The sequence below is a fragment of the Pseudonaja textilis genome, chromosome 2 (assembly GCF_049901715.1).
Source record: "Pseudonaja textilis isolate UNSWEBS1 chromosome 2, rPseTex1.2, whole genome shotgun sequence".
Taxonomy (NCBI): domain Eukaryota; kingdom Metazoa; phylum Chordata; class Lepidosauria; order Squamata; family Elapidae; genus Pseudonaja; species Pseudonaja textilis.
Window position 1 is genome coordinate 20,932,990 of NC_141991.1, and position 19,264 is coordinate 20,952,253.

At 43.5% G+C, this 19,264-nt stretch overlaps 1 protein-coding gene across 1 annotated transcript in view; it reads right to left on the reverse strand.

Moving 5' to 3' along the window:
- The window catches only part of GABBR1 (gamma-aminobutyric acid type B receptor subunit 1), a 212,922-nt gene that overhangs the window by 192,881 nt on the left and 777 nt on the right, over positions 1 to 19,264 (reverse strand). The gene's annotated exons all lie outside the window — the stretch shown is intronic.

The following is a 19,264-nucleotide window of genomic DNA, read 5'->3' on the forward strand; positions in this document are numbered from 1 at the left end:
CACCAATACTCTTCTTTGATTCTTTCTTTAAAGTCCAATTTTCGCTTCCATGGAGTGTCTTAGGGAATACTATGGCTTCCAAAGATTCTGATCTTTGTTGGTATAGACACGCCTTCGAATATATGTATTTTTTGGATATTCAAATATTCGGATATTTGGAATTTAGGGTGAACAGAAATGGGGCATAGCCACAGCATCGTTGACAGCTCAGAAAAAACCCTGGAGCTACAGGATATCAAAATGGCTTGAGATGTGGTCCGAAAGACATTGATTAGAACAGCTGTTCCCAAAGCATCTAGAAAGTCCCTGTTGGTGAAAGTGGCCCTAGAGAGTACACTGTGAGCCTTTTCCCCTGATTTTATTGTTAAGATTTAGAGCCTGCCCACCTTCCCTAAGGGCAGATTGTGCCACATGAAGCAGAAGAAGTCCTAGATTCAGCATTTCACTTCTTTGAAAGGGCTGTTCCCCACTGTTGAGCTGAAGTGCTCTCCACCAGTGCTGAATTCAATTATAAACTAAGCAAACTACAGCTTACGAGCTCAGTGTGTTGGGACCTCTCAAACATTCAGAGTTTTTTTTTATCCCCCACGTGTTACAATTTTATTATAATTTCACCCTGGAAGGTCCCCAAAGTTAAGCCCTCCTGTTTAGTTCCCATGACCCTCATTCATGTAAATATGCGCTGTTTCTGCACGCATTTGCACCTTCTGTTCAAAGAAGGATCTTCCCCAGCCTATCACGAGTTTGTTGTGCATATTTGGCAGCCTTTCTGCCAAATTCAGTTGTGACACACAGCCTTATTCTTCCTTAGCAGGTGCTAAGCAGGGCCTCTGCGGCTTCTCACAGCTTAAGGACTCATCCGGTCTACTTTTAGTCCTGGCGCTGCTCTTCAATTGTCAGTGGAAAACTACACTGCTATGAAATCTGCTGTCCTGTTGCCAGTTCAGATCCTGCCTATACCAACTCTGTCCCTGGGTCTCTGAAGTCACCCCGTGTTCCCACCAAGGTGATAGGTGACAAAGCCTAACTAATTTTATACACCACACACTGCAGATGACGGGGTTAGAAAAAGGAACAGGGCATTGTTGTAACCTTGGGGCCACAAAGCTTAAATCTGGAGCAGCGGCCTCACCAAGAGCTTAGGATGAAATGGAAAGAAAATTTATGGGAAGAAGGCAGGAAATACAATGCTGTTGCTAGGGGAGGTTTGTTCCATAGTTCAGATGTGCTGTATACAGGTAGTCCTTGACTTATGACCACAATTGAGCCCCAAATTTGTGTCGTTAAGCGATACAGTCGTTAAGTCAATTTTGCCCCATTTTACAACTTTTTTGCTACCGTTAAGTGAATCCCTGCAGTTGTTAAGTTAGTAACACAGTTGTTAAGTGAATCTTCCCCATTGACTTTGCTTGTCTGAAGTTCAGAAAAGAGGATCACATGACCCCAGGACACTGCAACCGTCATAAATACGAGCCAGTTGCCAAGAATCTGAATTTTGATCATGTGACCATGGGGACGCCAGTCACCAAACAAATGGTTGCCAAGGTTCCAAGTAATACATCTCATTCAATAAGAACTCTGAGGCAGATAAATTCCTCAAAGAACATTTTTACTAGGACATATCAAATTGGCACCTTCCTGGTAGAAAACCCTCTCTAAGTTGCCACCGGCTTTTCACCCAATTAAAAGTAAAACTTTGTCACTCCCCCACCCCGAGTCTCCAGTCACATGGTCCAATCATCATACAGCCCAGTTGCTAGGTGACCTCAGTCTCCGCCTTTCGAACACCTGCACCAATGTCCTTGATTCCCAGGGGAAATAATTTTATTTAAGCTACAACACCCCAGCTATCTCTATACCCCGACTCCCTGGCCCCTTCGCTCCAGGCTATGTCAGCCCTGAAGCTGTGAGAAGATAAACTTCCGTAGAGAAACTACAAAAAAGAAAATGGCCACAGTCCAGTCAACTTCAGGGTTGACATGGTTGTAAGTCAAGGAATAGCTGTATAGGGAAAGGTCCATAAACAAGACACATGCACATTATTCTGTGAGGCATATATGCTTCCCTTTTGGATCCACAACTCAAAGAACAAAATAGACCCAGATGTTTAATGGCTCACGTTCTTCCTATCTTCTAAAGAGAACCGTGTACCCATTCTGAGCCTTGAAGAAGGTGCTTTCTGGAACAAATCCATAGAGGCACTTCGCAAGAGAGAAATATCTCTTGGGATGGTTTATATGCTTTGGCTTACAGTAAATCTAAACAGAGAGAGGCTTCTACTCAACCAATCCACGCTTATCTGAGAGTAGGAACCATTGAACAAATAAGGTTTACTTCTTAGTTGTGGACAAGCTGGGTCTGTACTGTTGACTTTCTCTCAACCCCTAGTATTCCATCTGCCTTGTGGAAATAATGATCCGGACCTCTCATGAAAGGTTGTTATAAAGCAGGAATCTCCAAACTTGGCCCTTTAAGACTTGTGGACTTCAACTCTGGGAGTTGAAGTCCACAAGTCTTAAAGAAGCCATATTTGGAAATCCCTGTTATAGAGAATGGAGCAAGAGAATGGTAAAATGTCTTAAGCACTATGGTATGAGAGAGGAAAATATTCAGTCCTAGCATGTAAATTATGTCCCATCATCCTTCACAATTGGCTATGCTTGTTTGGTCTCTGGGAATTCACTTAGAGGCTCACCAAAGGTCGTAGATTCTCCACCAATACCATTATACAGTATATATTCTCCACCAATGTCAATACCACCAATATGGTATTGGTGGATAATACCATATAATATATATGTGGAGAATATACAACTATTGGTGAGCCTCTAGTGAATTCCCAGAGACCAAACAAGTATAGCTAATTTATGAAGGATGATGAGACATAATTTACATGCTAGGGCTTATATATATAAAAATTATAGGTCTAGGGCTTATATATATATAAAAATATATAACAATTATCCATTTCTAGGACTGCAGAAATTCACTTTCCACCATTGGGCTATTCCAAATGGTGCTCTAGAGTGCTCTGTTACAACAGGGACCAATCACCACATACATACATAACCCCCATAGTGCTTTACAGCACTTACTGTGCAGTTTACAATGTCAGCCTATTGCCCCCAACAATTTGGGTCCTCATTTTACCGACTTTGGAAGGATAGAAGGCTGAATCAACCTTGAGCCCCATCAGGATTGAACTCTGGCTATGGAGGAAGGCTGTGGAAGGCCGCGCTATAGAATTTAAGACGAGGGACTGAAAACCTTGGTTGGTGTACCATTGGGTGAGAATCAAGGGACTGGACCAGGGGTGGGATTCTACCAGTTTGCACCTATTCACTAGAACCGGTTGTTAACATTCTAAGCAGTTTGGAGAACTGGTTGTAAGAAGAAATTACTGGCCTAATCCTGTAAGGAAGGCAGGAAGGAAACATTCTGGTGTTGCTTACAGAAACTGCCTCTCCGTTAACCCTTATTACATTCTTGGCAGGAATAGACTTCCTGTCTCTGGAACTTCTCTGGAGTTTTTTTCCCTTCCTTTGCTGGTACTTTGCTTGTGTGGAGTGACCATTTAAAGTTACAATGGCACTGAAAAAAGTGACTTATGGCCGTTTTTCACACTTACGACTGTTGCAGCATCTCCACAGTCATGAGAGGCCAGGCGAAGAGATGTGTGCATGTGAATGATACTGAGTTGGCCACACCCAGCCAATAACATGACCAACAAGCCATGCCCACCCAGTCCACCAAGCCACATCCACCAACTAAGCCACGTCCACAGAACCGGTTGTTGAAAAATTTGAATCCCACCCCTGGACTGGGCCCTCATTGGAATCCCAGCTCAGGGGTCTCTGTCAAACACAAGGAAAGCTAGGAACAACATATTCATTTATCATTCTGCTTGCCAGGAAGACAGCAGCTGGCTCAAGTGAGGCAAGAGTTAAGGCATTCACTGCCAGCTCCTGCTGAGCCCTGATTCAGCATGTAGAGCTCCAGGAGTGCTTTGATCAACAACAGCCAGGAGTCTATGATTCCACACAAAGTCAAGGGCAAGGGGCAGACTAAGGGTCATTGATTACCCAGGTAGGCTGGACAACCAGAGGAGCATTCATTCCCCTGGCGTGCTCTCCCTCCCACCTCCCCCATCTCTTGGGCTATAGCGCTGCCTGCAAAACCAAGCTTGGGTTTGGAAAATAACCCCCACCCACCCCCCCAAAAAAATATTGCTCCTCTATTTCTTCCTTCCTGCTGGAGAGCTTGGTAGAGTTGACATTCCTTCCTTCAGTTTGGGTCTGGATGCCAAATAGAATGTCATGGGGACATGAGCAATGCACACAAAAAGGGGAGACAGGAAAGCAGTGATCCAATATTTGAGGGGCTGCCACAGAGAGGAAGGGATCAAGCTATTTTCTAAGGCACCTAAGAAAATAGGCCAGACTAGGAATAATGGATGGAAACTGATCAAGGAGAGATTCAACCTAAAAACAAGGAGAAATTTTCTGACAGTGAGAACAATCAACCCATGGAACAGCTTTTGCCTTCAGAAGTTGTGGGAGCTTCGTCCCTGGAAGCTTTCAAGAAGAGACTGGACAGCCATCTGTTAGCAATGATGCAGGGTCTCCTGCTTCGGTGGATGGATGGGTGGGGGTTGGACTAGATGACCTACCAGGTCCCTTCCAACTCTGTTAATCTGTTTGAATAGGCATCCATGTCACGATATTCAAGGGCAGTAGGTAGACTGGGGAAGACCAGGTGAAAAGAAGTCTTAACCTCACCCTGTTGGTAGGCTTCCCAGCAGCAGCCATCTGACTTCCTTAGGAAATCAGGGTGCTAGTTAAGCCCAAGATTTGAGCTAATAAGAGCCTCTATTTTGCCATAGGTAAATATTGCATCCTAATTAATACAGGAGTCGACAAACTTTTTTCTGGTTGGTGTCTGCTAATAAAAACACCCATCCATCAGATGTATGTAGGAGGACCACGTTGCGGGGTGGCAATAAAGCAATGACAATCTTGAAACCCCTTCCCCAACCCAGTGACCTTCAGATCTACAAAATGATAAGGCTGGTTGGTTTCATTGTTTCGTTCAGTTCTTTTATTGCTCATTCATTTAGTCCAATGGCTCAGAAATGCAACTGACCAAACTCAATAGGATTTAAAGTATTATCTTTTCCCAAACGTTGGCTCACAGCATGGTCTGTGTGATATATAGCTAAAATCCAAGGTATTAAAACAAGGGGGGAAAAAAATATGTACTGCAGCTGCCAAAAGAATCAATGCAAGTTTGGATTGCATCAACAGAGGTATACAATAGTGTCAAGACCATGAGAAATGATGGCATTATTTTATGCTGTACTGGGTCAGATTGCACCTGGGCAGTTTGTGCTCAGTTCCAGGCACCATATTATACTGTAATAAGGATGCTAAGGAACTGGAAAGAATGCAGAGAAGAACAACAAGATGATTAACAGGCTCCAAAGTTAAATTCTATTATTTGGATTGATTATGTGCCATCAAGTCATTTTCGACTCCTAGCTACCACATAGATTTTTCTCCAGAATGATCTATCTATCCCTCACCTTGTCAGGTCTTCCAAAGTGCACTCAACACCACTGTAACTGAGACTCTTCACTTTGTTCCTGACTATCCTCTTCTTCTCTTTTCTTCCACCTTCTCCAGTGAACCCAGATAGGATAATTTGAGCCTGTAATTTCTATGAGGAAGGATTCAAACTTAGTTCAATTTGGTACTGTGTTTCTTGATTTTTATTACTAGACCTGGGAAATCATTTCCAATTTTAGTTCTTAGGGTGCTATCATCAATATATTGCCCACTATTAATACGTTTACTTCCAGTTTTAAAACCATATTTATCTTTTCCTAATCCACGTTCTCTTTATACAGTCTAGTCTTCGACTTACAGCCATTCATTTAATGACTGAAGTTACAAGGGCACTGAAAAAAGTGACTTATGACCATTTTTCGCACTTACAACCACTGCAGCATCCACCCCATGGTCACATGATCAAAATTCAGATGCTTGGCAACTGGTTCATATTTATGACAGATGTGGCCTTCTGACAAGCAAAGACAATGGAAAAGCCAGATTCACTTAACAACTGTATTACTAAGTTAAACAACTGCAGTGATTCGCTTAACAACTGTGGCAAGAAAAGTCGTAAGGTGGGGCAAAATTCACTGAACAACCACCTGGCTTAGGGACAGAAATTTGGAGCCCACTAGTGCACCACCTCCCCCCAAGCTCCATTTTCACTGGCAGGGGGCTGCAGGAGGCTGTTGTTGCAGCTAAAAATGGAAGCTGGGAGAGCTGCACGTGGCCCGCCTGAACTCCATTTTCTCTGGCAGAGGCTTCGTGGACCAGTTAGATCTGACCGCGGGCCAGATCTAAGCACCCTGTGAGCTGGATCCAGCCCACGGGCCTTGAGTGTGACACCCCTGATCTAAACAGACTTCTCCTAACAGATAACAGATCATCAGAGTTGGAAGGGACCATGTAGGTCATCTAGTCCAACCCCCCCCCCGCCCAAGCGGGAGACCCTACACCATTTCTGACAGATGGCAGTCCAATCTCTTCTTGAAGGTCTCAAGTGATGGCGCTCCCACAACTTCTGAAGGCAAAGCTGTTCCATTGGTTGATTGTTCTGTCAGAAAGTTTCTCCTTATTTCCAGGTTGAATCTCTCCTTGTTCAGTTTCCACCCATTATTCCTTGTCTGTCCTACAGAAGTTCTTCAGTTCTGAGCTTCTTGGTTTGACCAATTCAACCAGTTTGGTTCAACAAATTCGGAGCTTGTCCTCTGACAAGTCTGAGCTTCTCAATTTCTTGGGTGAAGGTGCAGATACCTGTGTTGGCTTGTTTGCTGTTTCTAACCAAAGAATTTGATGATATTTGGTTGTGGAAGTATGCATGTGCTTCTTTTAAAAGCCATCCTAATTTGCCACCAGAGGCCAGAGAACCTTCACTAAATGTACACAGTAATGGTATGTTTTCCAAAAAGTCACACACATCAGCTCTTTTTGACTAGGGAAGGTAAGAAAAGTAATCACCTTGCATGAGGACATTGCAAATAAAGCAGGCTGGCAAACATTGTCCCAAACAAAATTCCAGCAAGGTAATCAAAATTTCTACCAATACTGACACAGCTGTCTGGATTGAAAAGAGCACTTTGCATACCTAGCCTAGGCGTGTCAAACTCAAGGCCTGGGGGAGGGGGGCGGATCCAGGCCACGGGGTGCTTAGATCTGGCTTGCAGGGTCACCCTAGAAACAGCAAAAGACTGGCCCACGGTGCCTCTACCAGCAAAAATGGAGCCCAGGGTGGCCCTCCTAGGCTCTGTTTTCTGCTGCAACGGCCTCCTGCTGCCCTCTGCCAGTGAAAATGGAACTCAGGGGGCTGCACTCACACACACACACACCCAAGCTTCATTTTCATTGGCAGAGGGCGGCAGGAGGCTGTCGCAGCAGAAAATGGAGCTCTGGAGCTCGTTTTCACTGACAGAACACTTGGGCCACCACAGACCCCTCCCCAGACACGAGTGACGTCAAGCTGGCCACACCCACCTTGACCATGCCTACCCCATCCCCAAAGCCAAACACAACCCTGATGCTGTCCCCAATGAAACTGAGTTTGACACCCCTGACCTAGCCTCTTCTTACACAAGGACAAATAAATAAATGTTAAAAACAAACAAAAGAGCAGATACACAGAAAAAGATATAACCATCCCAAACAATTCTGATGAGTAGCCTCCGCTAGACTTTCTGACATCGGCAATGTTAAATCATCCTATCCAACCTGCTACCTTCCAAATGTGTTGGGGCTATAACCTCCCCTGCACATCTGGAGGATAGCAGCTGTAGAAGGTTTGAGTATTCATTCCCTTCCACGAAACAGCTGCATTATGCTGCAGGAATATGGTTTCATGTTCCTGAGGGAGACTTTTTTCCCAGTATAAAAAAAAAGTCTAACAAATCAAACCATCTGACACATCCTGATCAGTTCATGGAGTGTGAGGCATGAGTTCTTTTTGCCAAAAACCAACTCAGCTGTAGGAAAAAGAGGAAAGAAAGTGCATTGATTGGGGGGAAGACAAAATCCAGTGTTATTTTCGAACGTGGCAATTTTAAGATGTATGCACTTCAATTCCCAGAATTCCCTATCAAAGAATTCTTGGAATTCAAGTCCTTTCATCTTAAAGTCACCAAAATATGGGAAAAGGCTGATGTAGAACGTAGGAAAAACTTGTGATGGTGTCCAAAAACAAAGAAGAGCTATGCAATCCCACCACCTTGATCTAAGGGGAGGCTTCCGGGAGCAATTCTTATTCAAAACAATGCCATCATACCTTTCTATAGGAAAAGTAGTGATCTGGGGAAAGGGGAAATAGGGATAGTGATATAAAGCAATTATCTTGCACAATAAAGAATTTCAAATGAAGAGAGCCAGCTTGGTCCAATGATCAAGGCACCAGGCTAGAAAAATCAGAAGATGATGAGTTCTGGTCCCATTTTAGGCATGAAAGCCAGCTGAATGGTTTTGAACCAGTCCATCTCTCTCAGCTTAGGACATCAGTTTTGGGCAACAAGCCAATCAGTCAATTCCTTTCACAATCAATGGATCAACCCTTGGTTGATCTGGAAAAGGGGGATTGTGCATTTGTGGCACGATACTAGGAAGGGGAAAAAGACTTCTGAATAAAATAAATAATCAGTCTATTAGCTATTCTCATTTTGATGTTTTATTGTACACTTTCCAGAGTCCCTCTTTTAAGGGAGATGGGCAGTTTAGAAATGTGCAATAGCACTAGAATGTATGTACCGCTTCACAGTGCTTTACAGCACTGTCTAAGCAGTTTACAGCGTCTGCATATTGCCCCTAACAATCTGGGGGCACTATTTATTTATTTTATTTTGTCAAGTGATTATTAGATAACAGGTATAAATATAAACATGGTTATGAATACATGAAATGGATAAGAATAAGAAAAAGAAAGGAACAATAGGACAGGGATGATAGGCACTTCGGTGCGCTTATGCACGCTCCCTACAGACCTCTTAGGAAAGGGGTGAGGTCAATAGTAGACAGTCTAAGATTAAAGTTTTGGGGTTTGGGGAAGAAACCACAGAGACGGGTAGAGTATTCCAGACATTGACCACTCTGTTGCTGAAGTCGTATTTCTTGCAATCAAGTTTGGTGCAGTTAACCTTGAGTTTGTATCTATTGTGTGCTCTTGTATTGTTATGGTTGAAGTTAAAGTATTCATTAACAGGTAGAACATTGCAGTGTATGATTTTATATACTGTACTATAGTTAGATCGCACCAAAGGAGGCGTAGTTCTAGGTTTTCTAGGTCTAGAATTTCAAATCTGGTGGCATAAGGTATTCTGCAATGTGTAGAGGTGTGGAGAACTCTTCTTGTGAAATATTTCTGGACTTTCTCAATTGTATTAATATCAGATATGTAATGCGGGTTCCAGACTGATGAGTTGTATTCCAGTATTGGTATAAATATACTATATAAATAAATTCTCTCCACCATTTCTAACATTAGATGGATATTTGAAATAATTGCACCATTTCAGTTCAAACAGCTGGCATTGACCTCCCAGGCAGCACATATAGGATGGGGGGAGGTAGAGTCACATCACACACACGCAGCCACATGGGAGTTGTTAATGCTGAATGCTTATCTCAAAAATGACAACTTAAGCCAAGTCAAAAGAAATCTGGGAAGAAGCGTTTCAAACCATCCCAAGAGACTTCACCTGAATTAAAATTAACTCACTCTGACACTAGGAATTCCTCTTTCCTAGATTCTGTATTCATCCCAGACTAACATACTGTAACGTTAATTTTACCTTGCTGTAATCTATAAAATTCTTCCTTCCTCAACCCTACGCAGCTGTGTAAGGTTTGACATGGAGGCCCAATTACTTGAACATCTGGATTGCAATTTCATGTTTCTGTGTGCTCAGGTTGATTGTGCAATCAAGGGTTGTTCTTCACATCAGAATGACTGCCTCCCAGTTCAGGGCATTCTCCATCTAGCGCCTACTTTTTGGGTGCACATCTGGAGACTAATCCCCTTAGCTTTAAACAAAAATGCTTAAAATACTTTTTTTATATATAACTTCATGAAGCTGGAAGAACTGTTCTTGTCAGTAGCACAACTTCTTACAGATTTAAATTATGATAGTACTGGTGTTACATAATGTTTTTATACTGTTGATGACCAGCTGTATTTTTTTCAGTTTTGCTTGTTCTGGATTAAGTACAAGGATTAAGTTTAAATATAAGTACATATAAATATGATTGCTAGTAATAATTTCAGAATAGGCAATGTTCATTTCATGGGTGTTTTTTTTCTCAGTTTGAAGGAAGGCTATCAGATCAAGGCTGTAAAAATACAGATGCCTCTAGGTAACAGCTGGGGTTGGCATTTTCTGGCACTTCTTTGCTGCTGTCTTATAGTTATCTAGATTTTTGCAGCTAAGATTTAACTGTGCTAGTTTTTAAAAATGCACAAATAACAGAAAGCCTGACTCCTGCAGAATATTGATGTTGACCTATCAAGGCATGGGTGTACCGTTTTTTTCGGTATCTGGGATCCCATCTCCAACATAATGGCGGCATCACTGGTGAGGTGCGAGCAAGGGTGAATGCAGCCTGGATGCATTGGTGTGTTATGTGACAGACGAATGCCAACCCATTTTAAATCTAAGATTTACAAGACAACCATCCACTCTATTGCACTGTTTGGCACTGAATGATGGGCAGCAACAACAGGGACCGAAAACTGTCTCCATGCCATGGAAATGCAAATGCTCTGTTGGGTATCGGGCATCTCCCTTCTTGACCACATCACAAATGACACCATTAACAACACTGTGGTGTGGCACCAATTATAGAGAAGATGAGAGAAGGCCGACTCCACTGGTATGGACATGTCCAGAGAGTAGCAGCTTCCTCTGTGGGCAAGACTGCCTACCAACTAGAAGTTAATGGCCAGCGATCTTGCGGGCATCCAAAAAAGAGATGGCAAGACACCATCAACAAAGACATGCAAGCTGTGGGCCTGCACCCTGGAGATGCAGCTGACCATGCAAAGTGATATTCAATGATCCGAAAAGCAGACCCAAGACCTGAGGGCATATGCTAGGAAGAAGATGGCCATGGGTGTACCCAACAAATTAGAAAAACGCTACCTGCCTGAACTCACTGCAAAATTACTACCAAACAGAACATTTTTTAAAATTGTTTAAGTTATTTAAGTTTTATTTCAGCATGGGGCTTTTTTTCAATAATGCCCTCTGGAGAGCACACCTCACATACCAACATTAGGATTTGTCAGAATTTCTTTTTGAGGAGTTAGAGAATCAGAACGATAGAAAACCTGGTCGTTTAGAAAATGGTCAGAATTCTCCTTTTCTTGCTCTTCCTGCAGTTGAAACTAAGGCACTTTAGGGACTGGGAAAAGAAATTAAAAAAAAAAACCCAAACAAACACTGAATCTGAATTGTTACAGTACAGGTAATCCTCAAGTGACAACCATTCATTTAGTAACTGTTGGAAGTTACAACACAGTTTTGAAAAAAGGGACTTAGAACCAATTTTCACAGTTATATCCATTGCAACATCCACATGGTCACATGATCAAAATGTGAATGCTTGGCAACTGGTATGTATTTATGACAGTTGCACTGTCTCATGGTCATGAGTTCACCCTTTGTAACCTTCCTGGTTGTAATATCAGTGGGGAAGCCAGATTTGCTTAATGACCAAGCAATTCACTTAACAATTACAGCGATTCACTTAATAACTGTGGCAAGAGAGGTTATAAAATGGGGCAAAACTCACTTAAAAACTGTCTTGCTTTGCAACAGGAATTTTGAGATCAATTGTGGCCATAAGTTGAGGGCTACTCTATCAAGTACCATCTTTTTCACTCCCAGCAACCACACGCCGTAGATAAATTTTCTCCATGGCTATCTGTTCCTAAGTTGGTCTTTCAAATCTTCCAAGGGTGCCCTCATCAGCAGTAAAAAGCTAAGTCTATCCACCTTGCTCCTGACACCCTCTTCTCTTTCCTTCTACCTTTCCCATTGTTAGAGCCTCTTTCAGAAAGCTGGGTCTTCACAGCATGTCTCTGAGGTAGGATAATTTGAGCCTTGTCATTTGTGAGAACTCTGGGTTGATTTGTTCGATAATCCATTTGTTTGTTTTCTGCCCTTGCTATTCTCCAGAGTCTTCTCCAACACCTAAGTTCAAAAGCATCGATGCAGAAACATTTAAATATACAAATGTAAGATAGCAGAAATGTTGCTGGGTGGTAACAATATCTTCAAAAATAATTTTAGGTGTCTTAGATGGTCAGTTAGAACATAAGCCAATAGCAGTACTACCTTAGGTGCCTCGGCTGATGGAATCTCATGTGCATGAGAAATAATAATAACAATCCAATGACTTCTTGCTGGCACTATTTATTTCCCTTTTTGCAGTTGTTGTTAAGCAAATCATATCAGTCATTAAGTGAATCCCGCTTCCCATTGATTTTGTCAGAAGCCAGCTGGGAAGGTTGCCATCGGTGATTGCAAGACCCTGGGATACTGCAAACATCATAAATATATGCCAGATGTCAAGCACCTAAACATTGATCATTTTGAGTGTGGGACGCTGCAATGGTTGTAAGGAGTAAATTACTTCTTTCAGTGTAACTTTGAATGATCACCAAGTGAAGGTTATAAGTTGAGGATTACCTGTATTATGAATGGAAACTGAATAATAGAAAGAATATTTCAACAGATCCAGGAAGCTATGGATTTCCTTAACAGGGAAGTAATCCAGACACCATCTTTCAGGAACACTCTACAGATGTGAGAGACACACAACTAGATGCCCTCCAGGCTTATTCCAATTTATAAGATTTCCCTCAGGATAATTGATGGATTTTTCATGTGTTTGGACAAGCGGATGGAACAATGTTAATTTTCTGTACATGCAACTTGTGAGTTTTTATGTAAGAAGGCAGGTCTCACGGCTCATAATTTGCACACTCCGCAAGTGTGAAAGACCAGGTCTCACATGCCAAAGATCCTAAGAGCAACATTGCAGCCCAGATCTGGCAGCCTAACTCAAGTGCTCTTGGTTCTATTAAAAATGTCAGTTTCAGGACTATTTAAGGACATTATATGTAGAACAGACCACACTAAAATTTCAAATTCCACCAGCAAAATGGACTATTTATAATAATTACATTTCTTAAGCTAGCTTAAAATACCTGAGAGTTACACTTTTAAAATAGGCAGACTTCTCTGTTTTTTTCTGTTTGTTTTTGGCTAAGCTAAGGAAATGGACAACAGGGAGGTCGATGCCAAAGCTGTAAAGCACTTTGCATTTAATTCCAAAAAGAGGCTTTGGAGCCCTGCCGTTGCCTCCGGTTTGTAACTCCTTTAATAAATAGTTGTTATGATTGGAAGGAAAACTGCGGAGGAAGAACAGAGGAAAAGTGCAGGGTACCATGTTCACCCCTAGCATAAATTACTCCTTGTTAATTACTCCTTGTTTTTGAACTGTCATTGTATCTTGCAAACATGCTTTCAAGCTTTCTTAAGCACTATAATTGCTAAAAAGCTTTAAATTAGTTTCCTCCGCTAGCTACATTCTGTGCAAAATGTGAACCCCACAGTCACCCATTAATGTAGAGGATTGGTTCAGATGTTAATGACTTGGTATGAAACATGCCTGCCTACTTACAACCCCTGTCTGTAACATCTAATCAGCATACTCGAAAAATACCTGTAGTTGGTTTGGGGTTTCCTTCCTTTTCACTTGGAGTTCAGTGTTGACTGTCTGGATTAGTCCCTGCATTTTCCTGGCAACATTTTCTGAAGTTGTTTGCCACGGGCTGCTTCCTAGGGAGGGGGCATGTTGGCTCAGTGGTTAAAGACACTGAGCTTGTCAGCTGGAAAGGGTTTGAGACCTGAGTGCTGCAAGATGGGGTGAGCTCCCATTGCTTGCTCCAGCTCCTGCCATTCAAAAACGTGCAAATGCGTGTAGTGTAGGCACCACTTTGGTGGGAAGGTAACAACGTTCTATGCCTCTTGGTGTCTACTCACATTGGCTACATGGAAAGGATCTTTGGACAACACTGGCTCCCTCGGGAAGTGGAGATGAGCACCACCCCTAAAGTTGGACACAACCAGATCGGGGAAATCTTCACCTGCTTCCTAGGGCTAGGAAAGTATGACTGGCCCAAAGTCACCCAGCTGACTTGGTGCCAAAGGCAGGACTAGAACTCCCATCTCCTGATCGCTAGCCTGGTATGTTAACCACTACACTACATTCGTTCTTTTTTGTGACTGTACAGTTGGATTAAAAAAACAGTGCTTTCAATAAAGATGAATTCTCTCATTGATAAGCCTGCCAAATTCAGTATTAAGTACAGTATGCCTTCCACCGGCAAAAAGCTTTGAATCCGAAGATATGCACTGTTGATATTGAAACAAAGTGGGAGATGGGGAAGGAAACATATGTGGTTTTTCCCAGCAAATCCAGGATATATATATTTTTTTTCAAGATTTCAGCGTCTTATTTATGCCTCCCCTCCATTCATGAATGCCATATTCCCAACCTTGTGCTTCCTCTCAACTAAATCTTTTTCAGAGGCTGGCTAGTTACAGTAGAAGAAGGGATGGCAGAGCCTGGGGGGTGGGTGAAAAGGGGAGATCAGCCTAGAACCCCAGGTAGCCACAAGAAAAGTAAGTCCCACCCCCCCACTCCCTTGAATTCCATTGGCTTTTATTTAACTCCAAGCAGGGCCTGAGAAGATACCTGTGGGTGGGCTCTTTAGCAATAGATCAGTTTAATTGAACCTTCACGTGTGGACCTGGTCTTTCTCACCTGACAGCTACTATAGCACATTATATCTATTGCACACCTATCTGAGCATGCTCACCACCACCTAGCTTTGGCAAGAGAGAGTCTGGCTTGAAGGCCCTTTTTCACACAAGACTTCAGAGCCAGAGGAATAACAGGGATGAAGATTTATAAAAGTAGAACAAGGGTGTGTGGCACACGACTGTGCATAAAGGTATACCTTGAAGATGGGCACCATCAGACCCCCTTGTTGTCAAGGTAATTCGGGGATGCACAATATCTCCTTTAGGGGGAGCTATAGTAGCTTCCCAACCCCACCCCACCCCTTGATGACATGCAGAGCCAAAGAGCCTCCAGAACCTGAAAGGGCCAGGCCAACAAACCAGATGAAGTAATGGACAAGAAGGGGGAGACCTATTTTGTGGTTTTTGCCTCCCCTCCAGCGGTGGAAGCCCACTGGGTGACTTTGGACCAGTGACTTTCTTAGTCCAGCCTACCTCACAGGGTTGTGATTGTGGAGAAAAGTAAGAGGAAGGAAGAAAGAGATGGGGGGAGGGAAGGAAGGAAGGAAGGAAGGAAGGAAGGAAGGAAGGAAGGAAGGAAGGAAGGAAGGAAGGAAGGAAGGAAGGAAGGAAGGAAGGAAGGAGATGTTGAAAGTTAAAACCCACTCCTCTCCTAGGAAAATGAAATACTTTAGGATATATTAAAAAGGCAGAATATTTCCTTTAAAAAGAGAAGTAGAAACTCAGAGAGGCAGAAACTCATCCCATCCACCCCAACCTTTGCTAATGGACCATTACTCTGGCCTGGGCCAGTCTATTTTACATAACAAAGTTCTGCTCCAGGTAGAGCTATAATAGGAATTGCCCAAAGCCCTTTCATTACATCATCATCCAGTAAGGCTCAACCAAGCCTGGGACTCAGGACAGCCTACAGAGCTGCCCCTGCATGGCCCCATGGGAGTCTGACAACCAATCAGAATACAAGCTCAAATTCAAATCCCAACAGAGGGTATAAAACAATCGCACTTTCAGCATATATCAGCCCTTCTTTCTTCACCCAAGGCATGTGATCCTGTCCACCATTAAACCATCTTTCCAAGCAGTCAACCATATTTCCAGTGTCTTTCTTCCCCACTTGGAACTGAACCCAGAAGGTTATTTCTTCCAATAGAAGGAAGGATTGTTGAGGGAAAAAAACATTTTCATGACTTCTGGGAATTGGAGATATGCTATAACATCTATATGTATTAGAAGATGCAGCCCCCCAGATAAGAAAATAGTATACTTGTGGCTATTTTATCCAATAACCCTAAAGTAATTTCATGGTTTGCTCAGTTATTCTAACTTGTTCAGTCTACAGGACACATTGCATTGTGAACTAATCACGGTTTTGTGAATTAACCCAGCACAACATGCTGGGTGAAATATGAGATTGACTAGACCAGGGGGTCCCCAAACTTGGCAACTTTAAGACTTTTGGACCAACTCCCAGAATTCTCCACAAGTCTTAAAGTTCCCAAGTTTGGAGGCCTCTGGACTAGACTATAATTCACTCTTTAGGGTCAGTGCAACTCATTGTAGGCCACTCATATGCCCCCAAAGGGAAGATACATATCCTGGACAAGCCCCGTAAGATCAGTGCCAGAAACCCAAAGCAGGCACAGGCACAGGGGTCAAAAACCCATAAAGGCAGCCGCTTAGTTGTGGTCACCATCTTGGCTTTTTTGACTCCCGCATCTCCTGCAGATCCACCTAATGTAGAATAGAAAAAGGGGTCGCCCTGTGGAATTCTCCTCCAGCCACTGAGGGGAAAGGGACTCCCATATGTGTCCAGCTACTCCTCTCTACCTCCTCTCCACTCTACCTCTAAGGTAGTGTGGGAAGTTAAAACCCACCCCCTCTCCTAGAAAAGAGAAATAATCTAGGACAGAGGTAGGGAAACTTGGCTCTTTTATCACATTTGTATATTAAACAGTCCCATTCAGGTCAAAAATTGATTTCCCTCACAACTGAAAAACCAGTTGGCCAGGGACTGGCCAGCCTTTTATGGCTCACTCAGGAATTCTGGGAGTTGAAGTCCATAAGTGATAAAACAGCCAAGTTTCCCTACCCCTGATCTAGGAAATATTAAAAGGGCAGAATATTTTCCCTAAAAGGGAGACAGAACCTCTGCCCCCTCTCCCCACCGTTGTTAATGGGCCATTAAGGCCTGGGCCAGTCTATTCTACATAACAAAGATCTACCTCCTTCTGGCAGAGCCATTGAATTGCCCTTCATTGCACCACCCACTATGTTTCAACCAAACATAGCTCACAGACAGCCTACAAAACTAGCTATGACCTCTGACAGCAACCAATCAAAATACTCTTCCTGTGCCCCAGGAAGCTCAAAGCCAGAGAGGGCATAAAACCCAGGGACTCTCAGCACTCCTTCCCTTTTTCTTCGCCCAAGAGCTCCAAGGCATATGATCCTCCTGTCCACCATTAAACCATCTTTCCAAACAGCCTCCATGTTTCCAGTGTCTTTCTCCCCGTTTGGAACTGAACCTAGAAGGATAATTCTTCCAGCAGCCTTATAAAGAGAAGGCTCTGGGGAGATATCATAGTCTTGCGATACTTACTTGAGGGAATACTTACACAGGGAAGAGGGCGTCCATTTACTCTCCAAAGTACCTGAAGGCAGGACAAGAAGCAATGAGCGGAAGCTTGTCAGAGAAAGATCCGACCTTGAAATAAAGAGGAATTTCCTGACACTGAGAACAATGAATCAATGGAACAGCTTGCCTCCCAGAGTTGTAGGTGCTCCATTGTGGAGGATTTTAAGAAATGTTAGACACAATCTGTCTGGGGTGGTATAAGGACTCTTGCGTTGGGCAAGTGTTTGACTAGAACCATGATGGCGGACCTATGGCATGCGTGTGGCACAGGTGGCAGGCAGAGCCATTTGTGTGGGCACATGAGCCCCAGCCAAACTTACCTGCACTGCGCATGCCTATGTCTCCCAGCTGATTTTCGACCCATTTGAGGTCTTTTTTGGCCTCCCAGAGGCTCGAGGGAAGCCTCTACAGCCTTTGGAGGCAGAAAAATAGGCCCGTTCATCACTTCCTGTATTTCCTGAAATACTGGAAGTGACAAAACGGGCTCATTTTTTGGCCTCCAAAGGCTGCAGAGGCTTCCCTCGAGCCTTTGGGAGGCCAAAAAAGGCCTCAAACAGAACAAAAATCATCTGGGAGGCGCGCGCATGCACAGTGCAGGTAAGGGGGTGGTGGCGGGGAGGGATTGTGCACGCATGGATAGGGGCTGTGGGGGGGGGGGCACGCACATTGCCTTCTGGGTGCTGGCATGCGAGCACACATGCACGAGCGTGAGTGCAATTTTTGGCACAGGAGCCCAAAAAGGTTAGCCGCCACTGGACTTAGAAGGTCTCCAAGTTCCCTTCCAGCCCTATGAATCTATGACTTTCAACTTTTCCAACTCCTTCTCTAGGCCAGTTGGCCTCCCGCAAAAGGGTGAGCAACATTGTTCAGGCACTTGATTGGCTCTCTTCCTTTGCACACCAAACTAGGAGAACTAGAGGTAGTTCTCAACTTGCAATAGTTCATCTAGTAAACATTCAAAGTTACAACGGCACTGAAAAAAAGTAACCAAAAAGTAATGTTGCAGCATCCCCATGGTCACATGGTCAAAATTCAGATGCTTGACAACTGATTCATATTTATGACGGTTACAGTGTCCCGGGGTCCTGCGATTAGCCTTTTGCGACCCTCTCACAAGCAAAATCAATGGGAAATCCACATTCACTTAACAACCATGCTACTAAATTAACCAATGGAATGACTCACTTTACAACTGTGGCAAGGAAAGTCGTCAAATGGAGCAAACCCGCTTAACAAATGTTTCACTTAGCAACATACATTTTGGGCTGAATTGTGGTTGTAACTCGAGGACTACCTGATACTTCTACTATTTTCAGCAATAGGTAGAATCCAGTGGTGGGATTCAAAATTTTTTACTACCAGTTCCGTGGGTGTGGCTTGGTGGGTGTGGCAGGGGAAGGATACTGTAAAAATCCCCACTCTCTCCCCACCCCACTAACCTGCTTTCCAGCTCCGTTCTCCTGTGCAGAGCAACTAAGGAACACCCAGCCAATCAGCTGGGACTCGCGAGGCAGAGAATAGATGGAGATGAGACCAGTCAGAGGTGGGATTTGCTGGTTCTCCAAACTACTCAAAATTTCCACAACCAGTTCTCCAGAACTGGTCAGAACCTGCTGAATGCCACCTCTGGTAGAATCCCATGTTTAAAATGCTGTGGCTGTGTCTGCAAACCATGGTTAGGTTGAGTATTGAATTAACCTATTTTCCAGCAC